At 50.2% G+C, this 24,517-nt stretch overlaps 1 protein-coding gene across 1 annotated transcript in view; it reads left to right on the top strand.

Annotated features, from left to right (window-relative positions):
* Nucleotides 1-3,971: 3,971 nt before the first annotated feature.
* Nucleotides 3,972-24,517, top strand: part of SEMA5B (semaphorin 5B) — a 124,302-nt gene continuing 103,756 nt past the window's right edge. Inside the window, exon 1 of the mRNA XM_070370185.1 lies at nt 3,972-4,401. The gene's annotated coding sequence lies outside the window, so the exon portion shown is untranslated. The remainder of the gene's footprint in view (nt 4,402-24,517) is intronic.

Genomic DNA, 24,517 nt, shown 5'->3' with positions numbered 1-24,517 from the left:
GAATCACAGAATGTTGTACCAGGAGGACCTTAGGAAACAGTTGATCAACCCCTCTCACTTTAGTCATGAGGAGCTCAGGTCAGAGAGGTTAAGAGGCTTGTTCAAGGACCCCCAGCTCGGCAGTGGCCAGCAGCCAAGCTGGTCTCAGCACTGGGAACCTTATGGGTGCAGTGTTCTTTCCACCAACAATGCACCTGTTCACACTTACTGCTTAAGTTCTCTCTGAATTTGTTAACCAGGGCCAAGTAATTCTTTCAAAACAGAAATCTAATTATATCTCTGTGTGCTTTCATACATGCTATTTCCTCTGCCTGGAATGATCTGCCTCCTCCCACTTCTCTGTCTGGCAAATTCCTGTCCTGTCTCCATTCCCAGATAGAAGGGCCCTTTGCTGGGAAAACCTCCTTAGCCCCACCAACTAGAGCTGCTGGCTGGCCCTTCACATGCCCCCAGTGCTCTGGTCCTGCATTTGCTGTGATCATGGCTCTAGTTGTCTCTTCTTCCTATGACCTCTCCACTGAGCATTGAGAGTGGCACTTAAAATGTCTGGGGAGGAAGGAAGGAAGGAAGGAAGGAAGGAAGGAAGGAAGGAAGGAAGGTCTCTTCTCTCCCATCAGCTCAGGACAATGACAAAGCTGTCATTTAGTGACACTTCAGTTACTCTGACCTAAGTGTGCTTTTGGTTTAAAAACTGACAATGACTTCTGGGGTGGGTGGGAATTTTCTTTTTTCTCTTCCATCCCCAAGTGCAATGAGCAAGTGATTCTGGGGCCAGAAATCTACTTGGACATTATAAGTGATTGGTGCCTTCTTTTTTTTTTTTCAATTCTCTCTCTCCTATTGTTATACGAGTGGCTATGGCTTGTTTGCCTTTTGCCACAAGGCCAGATTTGTGTTTGTGTCTGGGCTATGAACAGGTGGGAAGATACACACACACACACACCTCCACACACTCCTGGGAGAGGCTGCACTCTTGTTTTTCAGAAGTAGCTAGATCTAGAAAATGCCTTCAGGTGGGCTCCCAGCTTTGTCACCCTTGAGCATGAGAATCTGGACTTCTTAACTTCCTGGTACCTTAGTTAAAGGTAAGTTTGGAATTTCTAGGTCAAGAGTGAATTCTAAGAACTCCTTCTCACTCTCTATGTTCACTGCTCTTTAGCATGTTTGTTTTGGATAATTCTGTATTAATTGATTTATTTACATTCTGCTTAACTGCTCCTAATAGAAGTAATTATTGCGCAGGTTATTGCAAAGGTTTAAGCAAAGTGACAGACGGTGGCAGTGACACTGTGGTGGTGGGGTCAACAACCCAGGTTTTGTTCCTAGTAAATGATTCAGAGATTCTAACCTGGCTGGGTTTGCCAAGCACTGCGGATGCCTGAAGCAGGTGATAAGCCAGGCTAGTAAAATAACTGTCCCTTCCTAAAGTGTGGGCTTCTGAAGCTCTCTTGTATTGAGAGCTCTTAAGTAATCACTGTTCATCAATAGAAAACTGTAGAATCCAGTTAGGCTTAATTAGCCCAGCATCCCAAGCATCTCTGCTCCTCTGTGTCTCCTTGGGTATTTCCCTTTCTTGGTTCCTGCTTCCCTTGAAAATGAAGGGTTCCCAGGCTATGTCCCCAGACTGGGGTCTCCTCTCTTCTCTTCCTGCACTGAGCCCTCTCTCACACTCATTCATAATGTGGAGAGGGGGAGCCAGGAAGAAGCATGAAGCGATAGTGGAAAGGAAGAAGGAAAAAACAATCAAAACGTAGTGGAAAAGAGAGGGAGGGTAAGAGAATATGGTGAAGGATGGACAAGATTTTTATTGCCTTGCAGGAGAGAGCTGGAGAAGGCAATGGCACCCCACTCCAGTACTCTTGCCTGGAAAATCCCACGGGTGGAGGAGCCTGGTAGGCTGCAGTCCATGGGGTCACTGAGGGTCGGACTGAGCGACTTCACTTTCACTTTTCACTTTGATGCATTGGAGAAGGAAATGGCAACCCACTCCAGTGTTCTTGCCTGGAGAATCCCAGGGATGGGGGAGCCTGGTGGGCTGCTGTCTATGGTCTATGGGGTCGAAGAGTCGGACACGACTGAAGTGACTTAGCAGCAGCAGCAACAGAGAGCTGCTGCCGACCACGGCTCAGAAGGCACTTTGTCTACTCTCCCAACCAGACAAATGGGAAACTCTCCTACTCATATCTTTTCCCTGCTATATAGAGAATATTTTCATATTTTTATATTAATTAAAAGGTGTCTATATTTCACACACACTTATATTTTTGCAATAACAAAGCAGTCCCCACAGTTCTGTAGGAAATGGGAATGGGGTGTGTGGGAAGGACAACACTCACAGTAGTGGAAGGAGGCTCAAGAGACCTGCCCCACCCCAGCCTGCAACTTTGGGACAAATGCTTCCCCTCTAGTTCTCATTGCCCGGTCTGTAAAATGAAGGGTTTGGACTCGATGCCCTGTGTTAACCTCTTCTAACTTGATTTCTACCCCTAATTAAATGGACGGGGTGTGTGACTAGTATGCATGACATGCCCATTCCCTTCCTTTTCCCCTTGTCTGCTTCTCTCTCCTCTTGTCCAATGTCTTACCTTTGCAAGTTCTTCTCCATTCAGCACATTATGAATTTCAGCATTCCTGTTGCCCTAGAAAGGCATTATTTCTGAGATTGTGCAGTGTCCCTTTTTGCAGCATCTCATAAACACCCTTCCAGGATTCTTTCTTTTTTTTCTTTCCCATCATCCTGGCCAAATTGCTTCTCTCCTTGGTTCAGAGGGGTCTGTGTGTGTGTGTGTGAGACAGAGAGAGAGAGAGAGAGAGAGAGAGGATGCCTCTGATTACTGTCTCCATCCCTCTGCTGTACCTGGGATTTCCTTTATCCAGAATTTTGTTAAGTAAAATGATTCACTCTAATTCTTCAGTTTCTGGCATACTCTAGAAAGTCATTTAATGTTTTCCTTCTTCCAGCTTATCCATTTTGATTTCGCAGTTCTCTTTGGCTTGCCCTTAAAATCACACTTCCCCTGGTTTAATTTTTCAGGGTCTTTGTCTTTATCCTTCATTCTTGCATTTTCTTTTCTTAGGTCACCTTAAAAAACAATGTTTTTTTTTTTTTTCGAATACCTTTCTTCGTTCAGCAGAGGGCTCTCTTCCCATCCCTCTTGCAGCCGGGCAGACAGGATTTGAAGCTTGCTCCCAGTCTTTCCCTCCGGGTTTCTAGCTATCAGAAACACTAAGATACTTACACTTGTAAACAGTTCAGCCTTGTTCAGTGTGGTCGCACTCAACCTTCCCTCCTCAGTTGAGAGCCCCTCACCGCCTTCCCGGCTCGTTAATTTCTTGGATGCCCTCCCAATGTTCCTGATGTTATGGGACTCATTGTAGCCTCTACTCAACCTGCTCAGGAGGGATAGATTTCACCAAGCCTAGTATTACAGCTGAAGAAACTGAGGCTTAGAGACGTTCTCTCCAGGTCGTGCAGCTTGTACAGTTAACCCTTCTAAGCCAATTCTAGTTTTCCAGTCCAGCCCAGCAGCCTCGCCTCACGCCCTTCGACTGCATTTTTAATATCAGATTTCCCCTGTTGTGTACGAGATCCTTTCCCCCTTCTAGACCACAGGCAGAAAGATCGTCTCCAGCTGATAGGGCTGCGGAGGTGGGGAGCCGAGGGGAAGGGAGAATTTCTTGAGGTTCTAGCGGTTGGGTGGGCAGAGTTCCGGTGCGCAGACTCCCCGGCACAAAGCCGGGTTCGAGACCGGGCTTACCGAGGACGGTAAGGCAGGATGTGGCAAAAGGGATCAAGTGCTCCAGGGACCTGTGTCTCGCCTCTCGAACGCCGACCACGGAGCGGGACTTCTATCTATCCTCCGGGTAAGCACACTTGGCAGACTTAGGGCGGGAGCCGGGCCGATCCCGGGAACGCGGAGGTGCAGGGCGCCCCCTTGCGCTCCTCGCGCGCCACGGGGCTGGCGGGTGGCGCGCGCGCCGCGGCAGGTCCTCTCCAGCCCCCTCCTCCTTTTCGCTAGCGCTCCCCCTCCCTCTCTCCCCTCGCTCCCAACTCCTCCCCCATAGCCTCTCCTTCCCTCCTTGGCCCCCTCGGTCTCCTCTCTGCTCTCAGCCGCGCGCCGGGTCGGGAGCTAGTTGGAGCGCGGGGGCTGCCGCCCGAGCCCAGCTCGGCGGAGCCGGGCGGGTCGGCGGCGCGTCGGACTGCTGCTGGCGGACCCGAGCGTGGCCGGCGCGGACCCGGGTCGCGGCTGCACTGGAGCGCCGAGTGAGGGTCGAGGGCCATTCCTGCGCGGCCGCCCATTCCCAGACGGGCCGCGAGTCCTCCCGGTTCCCCTCTGCCGCTCCCCGCCGCCGGGAACCGGGAGCCGCTTGGAGCCCGGCACCTGCGCCAGCAACCCGGAGGTGAGTCCCTGGAGTCCCGAACGCTTCGCCTACGCGGGCTGGGGCTGCAAGTTGCAAACTTCAGCAACTCGGGTGGGTAGAAGGGTAGGGGCCCAGCGGCGCTGACAAGTTGGAACCAGGTTGCGGAGACTGCGGGCCGAGGGGAGGGAGCCCCCGGGCTTCCTCGCTGCCCGCTGCCACCTCGGCGGGGGCGCCCACAGTGCTGCCGCGCTCACACGGTCCGCCGGCTCCTGCTCCGGGGCACTGGCCCGGCCGCGATCTGTGTGTCTGGACTGCACACCGGGATGGGGATCCGGGGCTGGGCCCAAGGGAGGGGACGGACGAACGAAAGGCTGGGAAAGAACGGGGCTGAGACGGCGAGATGGAGGCTCCGAGAGGGCGAACGAATAGACCCGGTGGGGGCAGAGTGCGGGCAGCTAGGCGCGTGGGAGCGCGTCGCCTGCCCGGAGTGTGAAATCTCGCGCTCGGGGCGTCTCCGCTCTGCCGCCGCCTGCGGAGGTCCCCACTGGATTCTTCCCAGACTCCCTGCCCTGGCAGGGCCCTGCGGAGCCCTAACTCGGCCCCGCCAGGCCCCAGACGCAGCCGTCCCGGAGCCCCTCGCCTAGGCTTTCAGAAAGGGGTGCGGCGGCGGGAACGCGGGACGCGAACGGCAATTTCCTGATTTATTTTTCTCATGGTAATTTGTCTTTGTGGTTGGGCTGCCCATTCACTTTCCGCTCACGTCGTGCCGGAGATCCAGCGAGGAGGGAGGGAGCGGGGGGCGCTCGGGCACAGGGAAAGATGCAGACAGGAGAGGGGATGGGACCCGAGCCGGGCGGGAGCCGAGAGGGAATTGGGCGTAGGACCGGCAGAGGATGACGGCGAAGCCGAGGACACCAGGACTAGCGGAGCCGCGGGCGGCGGCTGAGGGAGGACAGAGCCGGCTGCTTCGCCTGCCTCAAACTTTAAACAGCCAGGAGGAGCCACCTGAAGCGCCCTTGTTGCCTCCTACCCCTCAGTCGGTGCCCAGTGCTCGGGTTATTCCGTCTGCCCCGCCGCGCCGTGCCGGGCTGCAGTGGGCCCCGAGTTTGGATGGGGAGAGGTGATGACCCGACTCTGCCCCGACTCCTGCCACCCCCTCCAGGCTTTCCGCGGTGGGGATATGAGATCAGCCGGAGCGGGGAAGAGCTACCAACCCTTGGGATGCGCTCTTCCCGGGGCCCGTGACTGAGCCCACGGAACTGGGATTCGGGGGTTGGAAGCTTGCCTATGTCTAGACCCCACCACGATCCTACCTTCTCTGGCCAATCCAACCTCCTTGCACCTTTCTCAGACATCCCTACTTCCCCTCCCATCCCCACCACTTTGGCAGCAGCTTCTCTCTCCTGGCCCTTCTGGCCCGGCCTCTTTGTCCTCTCCACCTCCACTTTCCTTCATCTTCAAGCCTGTTCTCTCCCGTTTCTTCTCTTTTACCGCAACCTCTCTCTCACCCTCGCTCCGTCCCGCCACCCCAGTTCCTCTTGACATTCAAAAGTGGCCTCTCGCCTTTTCTGAACCAGGATTGATGACCTTGAAGAAGGGGAAGAGGGGAACTTGAGCTTGAGAACTGGACCTCACAGCTAGGAAAACAGGGAGAGGCAGATTAAGAAGTAGCTTGCAAAAACCCGCTGGTACCCTGCCCCAAATCTAGATTTCCAACCTAAGGAGGAAGGGGGGATAAATGTTAGAGAGAGAGAGGAAATCTGCCATTCCATCACCCAAGACTACAGATCTAGAAATTACAATTATAAGTGATCTCATCTCTGTGTGTACATGTTATCCTATCTCCCCCTACTTTGGGAATTGACTGGAACATCCCACAGCCTAGTCCTACCTGTCACCTGCTGGGCCCCCAACTCACCCTCACTGTCAGGGCCCTCTAGGATTCTACTGTGAGATGATGACTTCCTTGAGGTCTAATTCACTACTTTCACTGAGGATTGAGGTGGTAGGATGGACACAGAAGGCAAAGGACAAGATCCCTGATTAGAAGTGCATAGTCCCTTGTTAAATAGCCTTAAAGGACCCAGGGCTGAACTCCAATGCCCCACCACCCACACCCCAGCAGCTAAATGTTCCCCCATGGTCCTCAAGTGTTGACTTTGTTATTGTGTAGATACAAGGTAAATGAAACCAACAGTGACAGTGAAGTCACATGGTCACTATTTATCAAGCACCTGTTATGTGCCAGATACTAGACACTATGGATACAACAGGAGATAATGTCTCTGATCTCTGGAATGGAGGTGAATCAGCATGACTAGGAGAACCTAATTACTAGCATTGCCTGATTGCTGTAATAGAATTTACTGTGGGTGTTTTCCTGTGGGTTTAAGTAACCTGAGAGTTAATATGGAGTTGTCCAAAGGACTTGGGGTCTGGGGTTTGGGGGGGTGGGTTGCTGAGAGGGCTGGGATTGCATCACCTTAGCTCTTCACTCAGCACCAGGTCCCCTCTCCAGGCTTCAGATTCCTCACTCAACAAGTGGGAATGAACACCTCTGTCAATACCTACCTTATACTTGTGGTGTGTACAGAGGCAAAGCCAGGTACCTGAAGATCTGAGGATGAGAACTACTGAGAGGGCATATTGGTTATTTATACATCAGTGTTTGAACCCCAGTCTTGGGATCATCCTTTGCCTTATCCAGTCACCTTGATCACTAGCCCGTCTTCATCATCCAGTGACTGTGTGTTTGTGTTGTGCTGGAAATAGTTACCACTAATTAATGAGTTTTCTTCACATTCAGATCTTTGCATTTGAGTTTTAGACATCACTAAGTTGGTCTTAAATTTATGACAAAGTTTAACTAATGTGTCTTAAATGTATGACTAGAGGCCAAAGCAAGTGTTTTGACTAATGGAGTTTCACTGGATTGACTGAACTGAGCCCTTTTTTTAGAGCTTGTGTAAGCAACACCTGGATTTCACTGGCATACTGCTATGCTTTTTATGAACTTCCCTCTCTCTGACTTTTGGTTTGATGACATCTGCTTTAGCTGAGGAGATAGCTCTTTGTTGGGTAATCTGGAAGGAGATCTTTGTGTGTGCCATTCTCTGCCTCAGATGGAGGAATCTCCTCCAGGACTTTTTTTTCTGGAAAAAGTTCCCCTATCACTGGTTTGAATGCTAGCAAGTACCAGCTGGGAGCAGAGTTCTGAAAGGGAATGGGGTGCCAAACATTCTGTGGCTCTGCCATGCCCGTTTTCTTCCCTTTGCTCCAGTGCTTTTCTTTAGTGAGCGTGAGAGATGAACACCAAACCTTGCAGAATCCACTCTTGAATCCTGACATTAGTCGGGGTCTTACCCATAAGCCATGGCTACGCTTGGTACCTCCAGAGTGGGAAAAGAAAAAAAAAAAAAAAGGCTTCCTTTCCAATTTTCAACTGGACACAGTGGATAAAGCATGACAAGTGACCTGGGAGGGATGGTGACCAGGGACTGGAGAGTTTGACCTTGAGCACACTTCCCAGCAGTTGGGCTTTGCATCCTCCTCCATTCTGACGTGGAACAGGAGAACAAGGATTCTTTTGGGCTTTCCCTGAGCTTTAAAGGCAGTGCTGTGTGCCAAGTCCCACCATGACACTGCCCTCATTGATCTGTTTAATAAGGATGACTTAATCAGACTTGCACCTGGAACTCTTTTGAATTTGAAGCCTTGTCGATATTATCAGAATATCTTTGCATGTGAACCAAGAATGTCTCTGGGCTCTTCTGTGATAGGAAAGACTGTGATAAGAAGACGGCTGGTGACCATCTGTTCCACCATCCCCTGAGGATCAAATTAGAGGAGATAGGTTTAAATTCCCAAAGGAGAATGCTTAGAAATGAGAGAGGGTTGGAAGTCAGGGAGGCTTCCCCATCTTGAAGGGAGATTAGTCACTTCTTGATTTTCCAGGAGTGGTTCATTTCCTTTTTTTTTTTTTTTTGTGGGCTATTTGTGGGGAATGTTTAGTCTCAGGCTAGTTTTTAGTTACATCCAGGTAATCCACCTGACTGCCTGGATCTTCAGAAAGTGCACTGTCCTTTTTAGCCAAACGTCATTTGGAAGGCAAATCTATATAGTAGGTGTATGTGTATATGTAATATACTCATATACATTTACATGTAAACACAGATGCAATGCATTGCAAAGCTATGTTAACAGTTTGATCATCCAGTATGAGTTACCCTTGGCTCTGTTTCTCTGCCAGAATTGACATGAGTCTGCCCCTAGGGAGGCAACTTCAGGGAAATGGTTAGTGGGATAGCAGTTTAGATCCATCCCCACTGGTCCACCTGAGCCAAAACAGCCTCCATACTGCCCTAGTCACTGTCCTGAAGCCCCCTACCCAGGAGTTCTAACAGAGTACAGGAGTACAAAAGAGCTGCAGTTGGCTCTTAATTATTCAGGGATGGGTGGATTCAGTGTGCAAAGCACCGGACCCAGGACTCTTCTTTCTCTTCTTTTGGTGCCTTGAGTAACTCTATACCTGCACTGAGAAGCTGGGGAGATCTTATCTTTTAATACAAACTTTTGTTTCTAGCAGCCTCTTCCCTCTGCTCCTCTTTCTCAAGGTGTCTGGGGGAAACTAGGAGCCCCACCCACCAAGAGGCTCATCCACCCAAAGCAGACTGCATTTAAGGTTCACACGTTGCTCTGTTGGCCAGGGTGTATTTCTGCCCAAAAGCAGAAGAGAAGAGGAAAATGCCACTAGCTCCAACTTCTGCAGAGTCAAATTCCTGTAGATTTCCCAGGATCTAGTTTTCTTCTCTCTTCCTTTTGTAGTCACTTGAGTTAATGGAGTCAGCTAGAAACCTGGGCCCCGTCAAGAGTATGAATGAAGGGCAGTGTCCTTGTGGTAAAAGCTTCCAAGCAGGCCAGCTCAAAGGAACATTTCTGTGAATGTCCCCCAAGGCCAAGGGTCATTTTCCTGCAGAGATCAAGTGCCTTGGGGCCATCTGCTCCCTTCTAGCGTCTCTCTAGCTTCCAGAGTGAGTCTTCACATGGTGGGCTCAGTCTGGAGAGCAAGGCTCAAGTGACCTTTGTATACAGTAGCTTGGTCCCACTCAACACTAATTCCTGTTAGAATCACCTGGGAATGCTTTGAAAAAATATACATGACCAACTCCCTAATTAAGTCAAAATCCTCAAGGCTGGAGGCTGGGCATTGATTTTTTTTTTTTAAGCTCCTAAAGGCAACCATGGTTGAGAGCCACTGACCTAAATCTTTCCTAGGTTCCTTGGCCTCACGCCAAAGGCATGCCAATTCTCTTTGCCCTCAGTCCTTCACAACAGTCAGGTACCAGCTAGAGCTCCTGGCATTTGGATCATAGCTACTGTTTGTGTTCCTGTTCTGAATGTAATGACTTTCTATTATAAGCTGATTGTGGGAGCTCCCTTCTAGTATAACTTCTTTGTGATTTTTTTCTTAAAAAGTAATGCGTATTCATTCATCATCTTGGGGCATTTCCTTCTAGATAAGTATGTAACAAAACTGTGACTGTACTGTCTGGGTTGCTTTGTAGCAAGCCCTTTTCATTTAATCACATATTGTGATGATTTCCCTGTCTTAAGTATTCTTCTCAAATGGGCTTTTTAATGGCTGCTGGGTATTCTATCTTATGGATGTGCCATAATTTATTTAACAAATCCCGTGTGAGTTAGACATCTAGGTTGTAAACCATTTTTTACTGTTATAAATAATGCTGCAGTGAACATCCTTGTCTATAAATCTTTGTGCCTATTGATGATTATTTCCTCAGAGCAGATTTCTAGAAGTAGAATATTTATGCTTCTTTTTAGCATGGCCCATTTAGACAACTTTTGACTGACTTCCTAGAGCAATAAAACTTTTTCATATTCAGAGCTAGAAAAACAAACTATGAACCTTTCTGAGGCATCAGAGTGGCTGCTCTGATCTGAGCTGAAGGCCAGAACCCTTGACCCAGCCTTGTGCCTGGCTCCACCTCCAGGTCAGTTCCACAAATTGCTGCCTCACTTGTTCAGGTGAGCTTCAAGGCTCTCCTGCCTCTAACCTAGTGCTCCCCAACCATTTTGACACCAGAGATTAGTTTCGTGGAAGACAATTTTTCCATGGACCGTGGGGGAGGGCGGGTTATTTCAAGATAACCATTTATTACGTACCAGAGAGTCTGCTAAACTTTATATACGCTTTATCTCTATTAATCCTCATGTGCCTTTCATGCACATATTATTTCTGCCTCCACTTCCCATTGAGGAAACAAAAGCTTTGAGAGAGAAAGCAGTTTGCCCAAGGTCACACAGCTAGTAAGTAGCAGAACTAGGATTTAAACCTAGACTGTCTGACTTCAGAGCCTACACTCTTAACCACTACATACACTGTTTTTCATTCTTGGCTTATGGTGACCACAAGTTGTTCACAAATGCTCCATCAGCATCTTGTGCACACACACTGTGACTTTCTCCAGAAGAAGAAGGGCAGCCTCACATACAAATTGCAGAAGAGCGGGGATGCTATTCGTCATGTCTCCCTTTTTCTTTTGACTTCCTTGATTCTGTCCTCAGCCCTCTCTCCAGGTACCCACTTCAGAAAACATTTCTTGTGTCCTCACCAACCAGTTGCCAAGATCCTAGCATGTCTTACAGCTGAGCAGGTCCAAGTTATAACATATCCCTATTATAGCTTCCCCACCAGTCGGAAGAATCTGGATGCTATTTCACAGAATGGCTTATAAAGCTGTCAAGGAGGCAGGCATGCTATAGTAATGATGGCAGGAGAGAAGCCTGACTTCTGTTGGATGTCAAATACTGCCGATTGGATACATTTTTGCATTCTTGCCTCAATGACAATAACATTGTCATTGAAATAGCAGCCAAAACTGTCCTGATTTGATTCTGACCATGACCAAGAACTAGCTGGTGGCGTGACAGTGTGTAGATGACAGATGCCACATCAGCCTGGCATTAATGATGGTCAAGAAAAAGATGCCATGCCCACAGACCCTCCCTAGTCTGTAAGAAATTTGAAATGGGGAAGTATGATTAGGGATTCCAAAAGGGATGATGGTTTGTGGCAGGTGAGGTTTTGAAAAATGAAGCTTCGTGTTTTTATCCATGATTCGGGTGAAACTGGAGTAAGCGAGCTTTTCAGATTTGTTGATGACAAGGCTGTGATGGGCAGCTCCTATAAAAGACAGAATAAATATTCAAAATGATCTCAACAGCCTGGAATGCTGGGTTTAAACCAACAGGAGGAAATTTAACAGGGGCAGATGGAAAGTTGCATTTAGATTGCAGAAATTAATTACTCAAGTTCATGGTGGGGGTGGGGGTGGGGGGAGACTTGATTTGGCTGCACAGCCTGAGAAAAACATCTGAGGGGTTTAATTGGACACAGGCTTCATAGGAGCCGACAGGGTGATGGGGTTGCTCAAAACAATACTATCTTGAATGGCACTAAGAGACAGGCAAGGTCCAAATTGGTTTCTTCCTGGTCATTATGTCCTCATGTCTGCATGTAGATTTTAGAGAGGACCCTGACCAACTCAAGCATGATCAATTGGAGGGCATTCTGTGTCAGGAGAGGTTGGGAAACCCAGCCATGAAAGGCTTAGTGAAGGGAGGGAGAAAATCCTGGGTGTCTTGGTGGCTGACTGCAGAAGAAACAGGACTTCCTGTAGAACAGAACACAGTTAATCTGCCTGGAAGAACCAGAAGGCTCCAGAGTGGAAAGTGCAGGAAGCTAGATTCTTCACAGTCTGCATCTTCCCAACCAGATGGGTTCCAGTGAATCGGCACCAGCTGGCAGTCCTGCTGCCCGGGATGCTGTTGGGGAACTCTTGGCCCAGAGACACATGATTGAACTGGCAGCATACCTCTATCTCTCTGTGGCTTTGAGGCTGGAGCATACCCGCCTCCTTTCCTGAATACTGCAGAGCAGTGTGGTTCTCAAAGCGAAGTCCCTGGCCAGCAACATCAGTTTCACCTGAAACCTGTTAGGAGTGCAACAGTTCTGGAGCTGACCTACTAATCTGACAATTCCCTGGCAGGGCACGGCAGCCCTGTGATTTGTGATTTGTGCTAGAGTTTGGGACACTGCTTTCGACCACCCTGGGCTGTTCTTTCTGTTGCTGGATGTTTGTGGCACTAACCCACAGTCCTCAGCTGGGGAAGCAAGTGTAGAACTTTGGAAGGAGCATGGGTGTGGGGATGAGAGAGACTATGGTTCAAACCCAGCTTGACTGGTTTTGTGTTGAAGGTTTCCCTCCCTGAGCCTCCTTTTTGTGCTGTAGAATGAGGGAGGACCCTGATGCTGGGAAAGTTTGAGGGCAGGAGAAGGGGACGACAGAGGATGAGATGGTTGAATGGCATCACCAATTCAATGGACGTGAGTTTGAGCAAACTCTGGGAGATGGTGAAGGACAGGGAAGCCTGGCATGCTATAGTTCATGGGGTTGCAAAGAGTTGGATATGATTTGAGCAACCGAACAACAACAAAAAGTTTAAAAAAGAATGAAAGGATGTGGCAAAGTTCGTGTAGATCTTGACCTTGCCATTGGTGTCAGGTCATCCTTGGAAGAGTCTTATCAGCATCAGAGTTGCCTTTTCTACAGAAGCCTATCTTCCCAGTGGTCACCTCAAGCCCCTCAAAGAGAAGCCTGCATGTGGGCTCCTCTGTATCCCCTCACAGTGCCCACCAGCATGGCTCTCCCTCAATGAGGGGTCAGTTCACTCTTGGACCACCAGTTCCCTCCCTCCTGGACAATGGAGAGCCAAGGCCACTTTCCTTCCCACTCCTATCCAAGACCCCTATCCTTGTGAGCATGTGTGGGTGCCTCCTTCCAGTGGACCTGGGTCTTGCCAACCCCAACCTTCTGAGGTCTATGAGTCTAGACTCTCTGCTCTTGGCATGCACCATTATCCGCTAAAACCACCAGTGAAAGGTCTTAGGGCCCAAACATCTCACAGTAGTCCCTGACTTTAGGGAGGTAAGAAGCCTGAGTTGCTGGTGTCAGCCAGGCAGCAAACATGTGTGGGCCCTTCTTGGAGCTGGAGGTTTCTGGGGTCATCTCTCCCAGTCCCTTTCAGTGACTGGTAGAGTTTTCAGTTCATCAGAGGCAGAGCTCATCTCCCCACAGGATGGCCTATTTGATTTTTGGCCAACAAGTTTGATAGGAAGTTCCTCTGTTTCTCTGGAAGTTTGTCTCTCCCCATGGGCTCCATCTCTTCCCCATGTGGCTGTTCCAGGCAAAACCAGTTACTTCAATGGCACAGCCTTTCCAACCTTGGAGACCACTTCCTTCTACCTCTCCCCCATTCCCATTAGTCCTCCTCTGACTTGTCTCTTCAGCTCGGGGTACAGGACTCAGAACATCCTCTGACTTACCATAAATTGAGGTCACTGGAACCGAGTCTGGTCCTGTGGGTGAGGCCCGGCCAGCACACCCCATCCATTAATGTGGTGTCAAGTCTGCCCTGGATGTTTTTAGAAGTTGCATAGCCCTGCTGACATTTGTTAAACTTACAACCAGTCAATACCTCCAGGTTTCTTTACCATAATCTGCAGCTCAGCCGCATCTCCACATTTTTGTCTTTCTGCTTGCACTCATTGGTTGGGGCTGCCAGAGCAATACCAAAACAGAGTGGCTTAAGCCACGGAAGGGAATTGTTCCCTAGTGCTAGAGGCTGGAAGTCTGAGATCAAGGCGGCGGCAGCGTTGACCCCTTCTGAGGGCAGACTCTGTTCGCGCCTCTCTTCTAGCTTCTGGTTTCCTGGGAGTCTTTGGTATTCTTTGGTTTTTAGAAGTGTGTTTCTAATCTCTACGCTCATCTTCATATAATCTTCTCCCTGTGTGCCTGTCCTGACATTTCCCCCCTTTTTTAAGCTGGCCAGTCATACTGATTTAGGGGCCCACTCTGCTCCAGTATGACCTCATCTTAATTACATATGCAACAGTCCTTATTTTCAAATCAGATCATATGAGGTACTGGGGGGTTAAAGCTTGAACACATGAGGCTTTTTGGGAGGGGGTGTGCTAGGCACAGGTCAGCCCTTGGCAGTGCTGTGGCTTTTTCAGTTTTAGGTTTGGGACTCTACATTTTCTCCTGACTTCTATTGTCTGAGTTCAGCCCACCTCTCTAGCTGATTAGCATATTTTGGAGTCTGACACTGAGTATACCTGGTGTTGCTCTCAGCTTCAAAAGCTTCCTGTATGTTGATCCCAGGAATTATAAGATGTAGATTGGGGTGGGACAGGTCAAAGCCCTCCAGCACTCACCTGGACCCCTCCCTCCAAGCGGCCTTGACCCATGTGGTGAGTACCCTTGGGTACCTATGATTGTGCAACTGGCTACACGTCCCACTAGTTCCGCCACCTTGGCTTGCTTGCAACACTTTCACCAAGAGCATGTCACGTGTTTTCAAGATCAGCTAGAGGGGTAAACCTTGTTTCCCTCACTTATCAGCCTGGTGGCCTGTCAGTGGAGGAGCTGAGCTCTGCCCAACAGGACTTCCTTACTGAATGCCTGCTGTCTGCCTGCAGTCTCAGCTGCTTTCTCCAGGTGCCCACCACCCTGCCTGTATTGTCTCTTCAGGATTTTTCTCAGGCAGCACCTCGACTTTCCCTCTCTATGGTTTTGCAAAAGCCAGCTCAGACCCCTTTCTGGAAGTGAGCCTCTCTCATGCCTGCCAGAATCCTGTCAGATTTCCACAAGATCGACAGCTGCTCTGGGCTTCATTTGCATGTTCCCTGGGATGTGTGGCTGGGCCCAGTAGCCTGAACTCATTCGGAGCAGCTGGAACATTTTTCACCAGCCTCTGGCTCGGGCCTCCTGTGCCCGTGGCACCTTTCCACAGAGTCCCACTCCCTGATGGAGAAGACAGGAGCCGAAGACAGAAGCTCAGCGCCCGCCAGAGGAGCCCCCCAGTCTGGATGCCACCTTAGTTCCCGTGTAGCATTCCTCCCCTTCCCAGTTCCTCTTCCCCACATTTCTCTTTTTCCTAAAGTCTCTTTTCTCCTTTCTGATGCTCTGTGACTCTGTGAGGGGAGGTGCTTGGGCAAAGGTGAGGTGTGTGACCAAGGGGCTGGGGCATGGGAGGGCTGCGACATGCCAGCTCCCCCACTCCCTCGTAGGGTGACTGGGCAAAGTATTTCTCCACTCTGAGGCTCAATTTCCTCATCTGTAAAATGGTTATCAAACCTACTTCAGAGTGCGGTTGTGGTGTGTTTATGTGCCAAGTCACTTCAGTCTTCTCTGACTCTTTGCGGCCCTGTGGACTGTAGACTGCCAGGATCCTCTGTCCATGGGATTCTCCAGATAAGAATACTTCTCCAGGGGATCTTTCTGACACAGGGGGCGAACATGTGTCTCTTACATCTCCTGCATTGGCAGGTGGGCTCTTTACCACTAGCACCACCTGGGAAGCTGTGCAGTCATGGGGGCCAAATCCAACGTGTCCCTTTCAGTAAAGTAGGTCACCTGGAAAAGTGCCTGGGGTCTGGGGGTACCCAACAAACCAGTCCTTGTACAGAGGGGACTGGCCAGCCTGAGTCTGATGCAGAGGGTGGGGAGAAGTTGGGGGTCACAGCCTGGGCCCTGCACATGGGAAGGCCATGATGCAGTTAGGCTGTTAGAATGGAGAAGAGTAAGTGAGCTGAGAAGGTGGGGGAGGAAGAAGCCCCAGGACTGAGAAATTTGCAGAAGAGGATGGGGGGTTGTAAGGATTACCTAGAGTTTCCTGAGAGCTAATGTTTTGCCAGGCCACTTAAAACACTCTGGTATGTATCTTAGCTCAAGAAAGCCCTAGGAGTAGGTCTGACTTTACTACCCCTATTTGGGGCTTCCCTGGTGCCTCAGACAGTGAAGAATCTGCCTGCAGTGCAGGAGACCTGGCTTTGATCCCTGGTTGGGAAGACCCCCTGGAGAAGGGAATGCCAACCCACTGCAGTATTCTTGCCTGGAGAATTCCATGGACAGGGGAACCTAGCGGGCTACAGTCCATGCGGTCACAAAGAGTCAGACATGACTGAGTAACCAACACAGCACACCCTTGTTTACAGATGGGGTGACTGAGACAGGGAGATATTCGGTAACTAGGAAGCCAATGCCCAGGTTTCCAGCCCAGGCAGGCTGCTGTCTCCTGGCTTGCACTCTCCTCTGCTGGACCACATGCTTTTCTGTTCCTGCATTCCCTTCATCTATCATGACGACCCCATCCCCAGCTCTATCCTGCAGGATCCTCACCGCTTCTCCTCTTCATAATTGGGGGGTTGGGTGGGGCTCAGGGCTCTACCCTTCTCTAAGGACACTTCTCAGGGCACCTTCCATGAGGTCCTAACTCACATCAATCAGTCTGTAGAAGGAAGGATTTACTCCCACCATCAATCTGTAGAGGAAGGATTTACATTAGATACAGGGAAAGTGTGAACTGCAGGAGAAGCTAAAACAGCTGATGGAAGGCAACTCTGGCATGACTTAGCCAGAGATCTTACGGGCTAGGCTGGAGGCAGGAGGAACAGGGTGGGGTAGGTCTGCTGCACCCCGGACCTCTAAGAACCATGTCTCCAGATGCAGGGTGAGTGGCAGTGATGTGCTCCTCTTGGCAAGATGGCTGACCCTCCTCAGTAAACCATGGCTTTGCTTACATTTCACAGCCCGGTCCTGCTGGGAGAGAGGACTACTCTGAGATCGTCCTTTTGGGCTCAACATCTGAAGTGGTTTCCATTTCAGAAACTCCTCTTCTTGAGAGGGCAGGACCAAGGAGTCTCTGCCCAGGTCTGGGACTTGGGTGGGATAGGAATGAGGGGGGGAATGCCTGTGACTGTCCCCTGCTCTGTCCTGCCCTAGCCTCCTGCCTGGGAAAACCTTCCTGGCTGTGAATTAAGCCTTCTGCTGGTGCTGTGGCCTCATGTAGGGGCTCAAAGTAGAAGGCACAGGTAGCCCTAGGGATGGATAAATGCCTCCAGCTGCCAGGGATTAATTCTAGGAGGATCTGCTTTGTAATCTCAAATACAAATACCATGGGTGAGGCCCTTCTATCTGCCAGCCTCTCATTTAAGTGCTCCTAGAGGACTATAACGGACACGACTGAGCTACTTCACTTTCACTTTTCACTTTCATGCATTGGAGAAGGAAATGGCAACCCACTCCAGTGTTCTTGCCTGGAGAATCCCAGGAACGGGGGAGCCTGGTGGGCTGCCGTCTATGGGGTCACAGAGTTGGACACGACTGAAGTGACTTAGCAGCAGCAGCAGCAGAGGACTAAAAGGGAGAGATCAGCCTCCAATTTACACATGAGGAAAAGTCTTCAGAGAAATTAAGAAATTTACCTAATATTGCACATCTGTATACAGGTGAGGTAGCCAGGCTACAGGAAACCCAAAGCAAGTACTCTTTCCAGCTGATGATGGGCTTCTCTCAGTAGCCTGGTACCTGCCTAAAGGCTCCCACAGATCAGGAGGGCCAGATGGAACCAGGGAAATATATCTGGAGGTAGAGGGGAGGTTGGAAATGAGGGCTTCAAGCCTTGGGGTGTGAGTGTTTTTCTGCCGGAACGTTGTCCATAAGTGCTGTGACTGCTTGGAGACCCAGGCTTTGGGTCTCTCCGGGTCATTCTTCATGCTGCAGGGCGATGGAGAAGCTTTTATGGGAAGCCATCCCACCCTTCCATAGCTGTGGTCACCCGCTCCTCCACCTGCTTTCTCTCTGTCTCCCTCCCTCCCTCTGCAGCTTGTACTGGTTCCCAGGCTAGCCCTCTCCTGTGACCTCTCTAGGGCAGCAGCCTCAGTGTCCTTCTGAGCCCTCTAGTGACCGCTCCCTGCACGTCTGTCAGGAGCCTGTATCTTGGGCACTTTCTGAGCCCCCAGGTCAGAACTTTGTCACGGGCTGTGTGTGCATGTGTGTGTTAGGGTGTGGGAGGGGTTATTTCACAGAGGCCTAAGGCAGCGTCAGCTGCTCTGTGGAGGCCCGCCCTCCCATCCCAGTCTGAATTCAGATTGCCACTGTTCTTGGCCGAAACTCCAGACTTCATCTCCTGTCTTCCCGTGTGCACAGGGCATCTGGGTAAATCAACACTGAGTGTGAGCCCCAGAGGTCCCACTGTTTCCTGCGTTGGACCCGTACAACCCTGAGCTTGCTCATGTGTGACAAGGAGGCTGGACCGGGGTGACCACAACTTGGATGCTCAGTGTGCCTGGAGCTCTGCTCTCCAAACACATGTTCCCTGATCCCCCGGGGACCAGCCCAAGACTTGTGCCCTCATGTTATGGCTGGGGAAACTGAGGCTCTGGTGGTTAAATAACTGGCCCCAGGTCACACTCTGTCTCCCCGGCTCTCTCTCTTCCCTTGTGGCCCTGACAGGTCAGGGCTTGTAGGAGGAAGGGGTTCAGCAGCTCATTTGAGAGGCTTACTAACCTACCCCCGCCACCTTACTCTATGCATTCAACAGTGGCCCCTGGGCCTGTTCACTTGAGGGTGGACTCCTAGGACAGGTTGTCCGTGTGAACGATGTCCCTGCACCCATCTTTGAGGGAGTCCCCTAACCTCAATGACAGCGTCATGGCTGCACAGCCTAGACGTTCAGCTCAAATCACACCCCACATTTGTCTTAGAGGTTTGGGGTGATGAGGGGATTTAGAGAGGCTTGCATCTCAGAAGCTCTGATAGATATCACACTTGACTCACTACAGGCTATCAGATTATTTTATCTGTGTTAAAGAGACCTGTTTCGTGGGTCTGACACAACCTGGCACCCTTCCTGGGGGTGTGGATGTCGATGGGAGGGAGGCCGGGTTTTAGCCTGCGGACTGGTCCGTGGAAAGTCAAGTGTCCATCCTTCGAGACATCAGGTAAACCAGCATTTCTCCTGCTGGGCTACCCCTGATGGGATTGTGCTAAAATTCTGGGTTCTAAACTTCAAAACCTGGTGAAGTGTTTACATTCTCATCCTTATTTTCTTCTCCCACCAACTGCAACTTCCTTTTACTGAATTCCATGCCAGATATTGTTCTACTTCCTTTTTGTACATTATCACACTTAATTCTTACACCAATAAAAATTCTGAATTTGGTACTGTTATACCCATTTTAGAGATGAAGAAATCCTCCAGAAAGAACATGTCCAGGGCCACACATCTACTAAGAGGCAGTTTCAAACCCTTGTTTCCAATTCTGAACTCCGAGCCCTGTCCCAGCACACTGCATGGCACCTGCCATCAGAATGGGTGTCCAGGGAGACTCTGGCTGCCATGCCCTAAGCAGGAGCCCTGGGATTCTGGCTGTGCTTAGGGCTCTCTGTCCTACGTCAGGCAGAGCTAGCCACTTTGTCCACGTCCCTCATTCCTCCTGGGTAAGCTCTGCCTCTCCTCTCCAGACCTATTTGGGGTTGGGCTTGAAGACGCCCACCCAGAGTGCCCACCTTCAACAGCTGTGGCCTCGCCCTTCCCTGGACATCTGTGGGTGGGGAGGGTGCTGTCCCTTCTCATTCCTCTGGCACACTGGAGTGGTTTTTTTAAAGGCAAGAATAGAATTCGGAAGGAGTTTCAGAAAGAGGGACAGGGTGCTTCAGAGCTCCAGGCCAGCAAAGTCTCTTGGTCCTCTCCGGCCTTGAGGTCAGTGTTACAGGGAAGAGAACCCAAGCCATTCGCTTCTCACTCTGGGTAGTCCTGGCTAAGGTGGCTACGGGGGGTGGCTGTTACTGCCTGAATACCCTCTGGGCCATGCTTTGGTGGGTTAGACTGGTAGCACTTCCCCGGGGCCCTGACCCCTATTTTCCTTCATCGTGCCATTTCGAAAGGGGATGTGTGGTTTAAGGCAGTGGTTCCCAACATTGTTGGCACCGGGACTGGCTTCATGGAAGACGATTTTTCCTGGAACCAAGGAGGGGTGGGGGATGGTTTCAGGATGATCAAGCATATTACATTTACTGTGCACTTTACTTCTGTTATTACTGTAGCAGCTCCAACTCAGATCATTAGGCATTAGATCCCGGGGACTGGGGATTAGTGATTCTGGTTTAGTGATTCTCCTCCGTGGCAACATATTAGAATCACCTGGGGGACTTTGGAAACTCCTGAAATCCAGAGCCCACCATTGAAGGGGGATTCCATCTGTCCATGTGTGACCCAGGCATCAGTGAATTTTAGGGCTGCCCAGGACATCAGGGACAGAGCCCAGGGCACCTTCTGCCTTGACCTTCAACACATCAGTCCCCTGATGATGCTGGGAGCTCCACTCTCAGGGAAGAGAGAGGGCCCAGTTAGTCTGTATCCTTTGCCCAGCCTAGTGCCAGACACCAGGGCCTCACACGGAAGTTAAAATCAGAAAACATCTTGGTTTTCCCCTCCTTTGATCACTTTTTCACAGTGTGGATGCTGCACATTCTCAGAAAGGGATCCTTGATTTTACACCCCCAGTGAGGGTATATTATACCCCAGGGAATCTGACCTTTGCAGGATTCCAGGGTCACTGGTGAGTCTCAGTGCCTAGAAACAGAGCAGGGGACCTGAGTAGGTCCTTTGTGGAGCAGCCATGGGGCTACATCTCTCTGATCTCTGTCTCTCTCTCACACAGATGAATATAAATGTGAACGGAGGTGGTGAATCTCTAGATACAGGGTGGGGTGGGGCATGATGTGTCAGGGTTGAAGGAACACATTTTGGGCTCTCTGTGTTCACACCTGACCTGTCCACAGGACCCTCATCCTGCAGGGGATCCTTGGATAATTGGAACCTGCAGAGAAAACATGGACCCTTCCCTCTGCCCATAGCCCTTCTCCTTACAGACACCCCCGCTGTGTGTTCTTCCCCTAGGGGAAGTAAGGAAATAGGAAAGAAAGTAGCAGAAGTGGGAGCCCCTCCCAGAGAGTGGAGAACAGTGTGGGCGCGTTGAGAGGCATCTGGGTAAAAACTGCTTTTCATATGGGGCTCCAGTGCTGTGCCTTGATTTCCTGCCAGCCGCTCTGTCCGCAGACCAATGGCCCCGCCATGGGCCCACATCTCCTGCAGCCTCCTTGAAAACTGGGTGACATCAATGCAGGGGACAGCACTGGGGACCTCGGGGGTCCTCTGCCCTGAGGCCTGAGCCACATCAAAGGTGCACCTGTGGGGGTGCACAGACTGTGTCTGCCTCACCCCCATCCTCCGCCCCCCACCTGAAGTCCTGGGTAGCCATAGTCCCCACTCCAGCTGGAGGTCCCAGCACCCCCCACCCCCACAGCTCCTGAACCCAGGGCCCAGGGAGACTCCTGCCCTGTGGGTCTACATCTCAACTGTGGCTCAGATGGCCATGCCTCTCCCCTGGCCTCTAAAACAGACCCTTCTCCAAAAACCTGCAACCAGGTTGGCTGCTTTCTGCTTTTTGTCTCATCACCTCCCTGCCCAGTTCTCACTTTAGTCTCTTACCCTCTGATTGCTGTCACTTTTCCCGGTGGCTTTCTCTGAGAGCTGCTGGTCACTCAGTCCAGTGGCCAATTCCCAGTGCTCGGTCCCCCAGGATCCCCCTCATTTCTCACACCCTGTCCTTCTCGGCTTGCTCCTGACCACTCTGCCCCCTGCTCTTGTGCTCTGCACTCCCTCAGGTGTGCCCCTCCCATTCTGATCCCACCCATCCGTCAGGGCCAGGACAAGCCTGCCTGGTGCACGGGCCCCTTCTCCTGGGCCCCTTCTCCTGGGCCCCAGTCAGTGGAGAGCCTCGCACACAACCCTTTAGCAGATACCTACTGTGTGCCTACAGGGGCTGAATGCTCTTCTAGCCCTCAGGAAGGGAAAGAATTGGCAAGTCCTGCCCCCATGGAGTTCATATTCTAAGAGGAAAAACAGTGAACAGAGTAGATCTTATAATGTGTGAGAAGCTAAACAACATGTGGTAGGATGTTGTTTTAACTATTTGAATAATTCAAGTTTGAATATATCCCAAAGCAGAGAGAATACACAAATTCCCATACACCCCTTACTTTGCTTCAACATTCATCAATATTTTGCCCATCTTGTTTCATTTATTCTCCCCCTCAGCTTTTATTTATCCCGGTGTATTTTAAAATAAATCCCAGACGTGGTGCCAAGTTTTATCTATGGATACTTCAGTGTGCCTCTCAACTGATTAAGATGTATTTACATTGTATATAAACACAGCGCTATTGTCAAGCCTAAGGAAACGAGCAGTGTATTCTTCTGGGACTGTTTCACTCTTCTGTGTGTGGCAGTCTTGCCTCACCAGGTGTTGGAAGCCCCTTGAGGGCAAGGATCACGGTGATAAGAAAAAGGTCCCAAAGCTTGGAAACAAGGCAAAAAAAAAAAAAGACCAACTCCATGTCCTGGCGACTTCCTACTGCAGCCTATCTGGTCCCCCCAAAAGTTATTTAACTCTCCTGGGGGGATGTACTTTTGCTTGACTTTCAACTTATTGTTAAGAGCCAGATTATATGATGTTAGATGTTAACATGTAGATTAACATGTAGATTGACAACAGAGATGTGTACCCAGTAGAGACGCAAATGATTTCTGTCTAGTAGAGAAGATAACTTCAAAAGTTTTTACTTCTTGCCCTGCAGGACATTAACCAGTATTGTTTCCACTTCACAAACTCATTTCTGCACTTTACTGATTGTATAAACCCCTCCCTATTCTTCAAATTCTCTTTGGAACTCTGAATTAAATTATATTTATATGACAGCATTTTGAAAACTATACTTCGACAGTAGCCTGTACATTTTCTGTAGCTTTTCTTAGTCTAGTCCACTGCCTGGCACAGACTAGATGTTTGTGAAATTGGATTGTACTTGACTTGGTATCTTATTATGAGGGGGAGAAGCAAGGTTTTAAATTGAGAAGTGCCTAGCAGGTGTCACCGGAGAAGGCAATGGCAACCCACTCCAGTACTCTTGCCTGGCAAATCCTATGGACGGAGGAGCCTGGTAGGCTGCAGTCCATGGGGTCGCTGAGTCGGACACGACTGAGCGACTTCCCTTTAACTTTTCACTTTCATGCATTGGAGAAGGAAATGGCAACCCACTCCAGTGTTCTTGCCTGGAGAATCCCAGGGACAGCAGAGCCTGGTGGGCTGCAGTCCATGGGGTCGCACAGTGTCGGACACAAATGAAGCGACTTAGCAGCAGCAGCAGCAGATGTCAGAGCTCTGGAGTGAGGTTGGAGGTGGAGAAGGCAGATGTCCCTGGAGAGTAAGGAAAGGGTCAGATGCCCCTGGATGTGGGGCCATCCAGAGAGCACCTGTCTACCCTCTGCTCCTGGGAGCAAAGCCCTGCTCCAGCCCTAACACTGAGTGGGCAGGAAGGAAGGAACAAGAACAAGACCTCTGTGTGTGTGTATGTGTGTGTGTGTTGTGGATGTGCCCCAAGTGTATTCAGGCTTGCCAACTTGCCCCCATGCTCAGAGGGCAAGGGTAACATTGTAGAAGTTCTTTCATGTCTACAATTACTGCTCTCTGCTTCCTCTTGCCTTTCTGGGTGGGGAGTTCTCCTTTATGTCTTATCCCAATTATTCTATTATAGTTTAGGCTGGGGATGCAACGGGAGGAATAACTGAACATGCAGCTGGGCCTGGAGTGGGAGGGCTCGTGTGTGGGGAGAGGCAGCTGCCCTTTTCATCTTCTGAGAGGCTGTGTTTCTGTCTGAGAACGGGGGTGGTGGTAGGGGTGTATGTGGAACAGAGCCGATGGGTGGGGTGGGGGGGTAATGATTGTTCTGTGGGTTCGAAGGACTGGAGCTGCTCATCATGGAGGAACAAGTCCTCACTTCACTTAAAAATACCCAGTTGCCATCCTGTCTCTCCCATCCTCCTGAGTGCCTGTTCCTCCAGGAAAACAAAGCAACGAGGTTTTAGAGGAAGGCCTTGCCTTCCAAGGCCCTCACTCCATGCTTTCAAAACTCCCAGTCTCAGCATTCGTGTGGCACCAGCCAGGTCAAGCTAGCACCTTAGAGGGTGGCTAACAAAAAGGGATTTTTAGTTCACTTAAAGGTTGAATATGTTCCGTATTTTATTTAAATTGGCATGAAAAGCTTTAATAACATTCTTTTCTACTGGGAGCTAGAGTAACATTCGGTGCTTCCCTGATGGCTCAGATGGTAAAGAATCCGCTAGGTAATGCAAGAGACCCACAGGTTCTATCCCTGGGTTGGAAAGA

The sequence above is a fragment of the Bos mutus genome, chromosome 1 (genome assembly GCF_027580195.1).
Source record: "Bos mutus isolate GX-2022 chromosome 1, NWIPB_WYAK_1.1, whole genome shotgun sequence".
Lineage (NCBI taxonomy): Eukaryota > Metazoa > Chordata > Mammalia > Artiodactyla > Bovidae > Bos > Bos mutus.
The sequence above is the reverse complement of the archived record's forward strand: the minus strand, read 5'-3'. Positions and strand labels throughout refer to the sequence as shown.